Here is a 3,054-nt window from a genome sequence, read left to right on the forward strand (position 1 = left end):
GCTGCCCTCATCGTACTACGAAGTCGAATTCTTGTTTTCTCATTCTTCGTAAAATATGACGGTAAAGCAGTAAAAAGATTTTTTGAGGTTAGAAAAGTTTGATATGTATGTATCGCTGAATTTTTTTAGCTCTGAAGCTTGGTCCAGGTTTTCGGTACAGTCTTTTCTTTAATTATAAGAACAATGTTCTCAAAAAATCATATTTTTAATTTTTAAAAAAGTATTATAAAAAGGCATTTCGAGATAAACAAGTGTGGAAAACATTGTTCTTTGACAAATTATTTTTTTAAATTGAAATAATCAAACATTTATACCAAAGAAACAACTTTTTTAATGTTTGAAGTGTTTAAACATTATTGTTTAAATTTAAAATAATAATTAAAACAAAATATATTTCTGGATAAAATATTTTGGTTAAAAATGTATATAGTATTTTTTTAATCACAAAAGTTCTTCGGAAAAATCGAAATGCTAATTAAAAAACACGTGTTTTTATATATTAATTTGTTGTTAAAATTTTTTGTATAATTTTAATTTTAAATTCAAACAATAATTTTTAACACTTTAAATATTAAACCAAAATTTATTTGATAACAATATTTTATTATCGTCGTTTTAAAAAATAATGAATATTGATTAAGAAACAATTTTGTTTGGGGAGTCTTATCATTTGGGAATTTTCAAATTCGTTAATATTATAAACTGTTAAGGAATTTTATTAGTTTTGGAATTGTATTTTTTGGGACAGAGTTTTACCGAGTCGGGAATTTTATTTTTCGGGATATATCAGCTGTCCCCATAGAATTACAGAAAATTTGCTCTAATTATAATTTCGGCGCTCGATCTTGTTGATTTTTTCCTACAGTATTATTAAAAAGAAAAGTGTATAGAAATTTTTGATATCACAAAGCTAAAGATAATCTCAATTAAAAATTTTAAAATTCGTTGCAAATCCAATTTTTTTTCTTGGGTCTTGGTAATTTTTTTCTAATCCATTTCAGTGACTGGTAAACAGGGGTGATTTTCTCTTAGAAAATAAGTGATTAAAATTTGAAAAAATTGGGTAGGCTTTTTTGACATCTAGGTATGTAAAAAAGGTAAACTTCAGAAAATTTAAAAAGTAATTTAAGAAGTATTTATACTCTTTTAAGATACCAATACAATTTACATAACACTAATTGTAAAATTTGTAAATTTTTAGGCCTTCAGTTTAGGAACTTGAATTTTAACGTTCAAATTGCTTCATTTTCAGAACACAGCCTTATTGTTTGAATTTTCAGAATTTTTCGAAATTTTTCGAAATTGTTAAAAGGCGAAAAAGTTTGAATTTAAATTTTAAAAATGCGAAAATACACCATTTTCCATGTTCATTTGCAATCCAACGAGTCACTTTCTTTCGCTTCTTTTGAAAGTCGATTCTTTGCTTTCAGTTTTCTTTTTAAACTATACCTTGAATTCAACGCATTTCAAATTAAATTTTTGCAGCTGCATTTAGATTGAATTAAAGAGATTCTATCACATATATGGAACTATTAAAACCCCTGACCTTTTCTAAGGTTTTTAAAACTCTTTTAAAAACTTTTTTTCAACAATTTTAGCTGTGATTTCTTAATAAAAGAATAAGTGCTATTTAGTCTCCAGAACAGCAATTTCAAAAATATTTAAAGCCTTAATAATTTAGACATTTTAAATTTGTAGTCTTCAAAATATATTGAATAATTTCAAATTTAAAGCTATTTAAATATTTCGTCTGAATTTTTGAATGGAAAGTGTTCGATAATTTTAGATTGAAACTTCTCAAACTATTTAGTTACAAAAGAAAATCATGCAACTTCTAGTTTTATTTATTTTTTGATAATTTGCCCCCCCCCCCCACAAATTATTTTTTTTTGTAAGAAAATAACGCCTGATTTTTGTAAAAATTAACAAATATATATTAAAGGCTTACTCAAGGTCCTTTTTGTTCAAAAAGCTTATTCCTGAATAAATTAACTCTTATAGTTTCCGATTTCGTTCTGCCATTCAGGGTAATTTTCTGTGAAAAATATTGATTTACAAAGAATATTTGTCAAACAATAGAATGGATTTCTTCGCCTGAGATGCTAACGTAAATTGTACTATAGTAAAAACAACTGGAAAAGTTTAAACAAAAACCAAATTTGGTAAAGAAAACAAACCTTTGTCGACCTATAAATACTAATTTTAATCCTCGAAAGATTTTTAAAAAATCTCTTCGAAACACTTTTATTGCAAATATTTAATTGAAGAAAAATATTCGTTATAAAAATAAAAATAGCACAATTTTTACATACAATTCTTAAAATAAAAAAATCTGTGTGTCAAACCACAAACCAATCCGACTATTCTTTCAAAAGTTATCCGATATACAGACAACCACAATAACGACGACGTAGACGCCAGAGAGACATACAGATACCGATATAAAAACTTGTCTTTCTGACTCAAGGAGCCTCAACACGTCGCAATTTAATGAAATTCGCGAAAATCATTTTTCACATAAAACTCTTCTCATTATGGATGAGAATGTGATAAAATAATCATGGGGCCTTGAAAAAGTAGCGTTTTTCGCCTCTTGACTTTTTTCCATATCAAGCTTTTTTTGCTTCAAATGTCCATTTTCGTTTGATTTTTTATATTTTGAAAATCCTTTAACTTTGCTAAGTTTGATTTCATCAAAAAAAGTTGTCAGGATAAATTGTTCATATTTTTTTTACGATAAATAGCTGTCGATAAAATTTTCAAATTTTGAAAAAAAGTGGTCTCAAAAATTTTGAAAAGGCTTCAACTTTTTGGATTTTCATCAAAAATGGCTGTTTAACGAACTCGATCTTTCTGTTTGGTCCCTCGAACAGTCTGTCAAAGCCCAATCCAATCGGACCAGTCTTTCGAAAATTATCCGGTATACAGACAACAACAACGACGACGCCGGAGAGACAAACAGACCCCGACGTAAAAACTTGTTTTTCTGACTCATGGGGCCTTAAAACGTCGACATTTGATAAAATCCGAAAAAGTTATTTTTCATAAAAAACT

This window comes from Belonocnema kinseyi, chromosome 5, assembly GCF_010883055.1.
Source record: "Belonocnema kinseyi isolate 2016_QV_RU_SX_M_011 chromosome 5, B_treatae_v1, whole genome shotgun sequence".
Lineage (NCBI taxonomy): Eukaryota > Metazoa > Arthropoda > Insecta > Hymenoptera > Cynipidae > Belonocnema > Belonocnema kinseyi.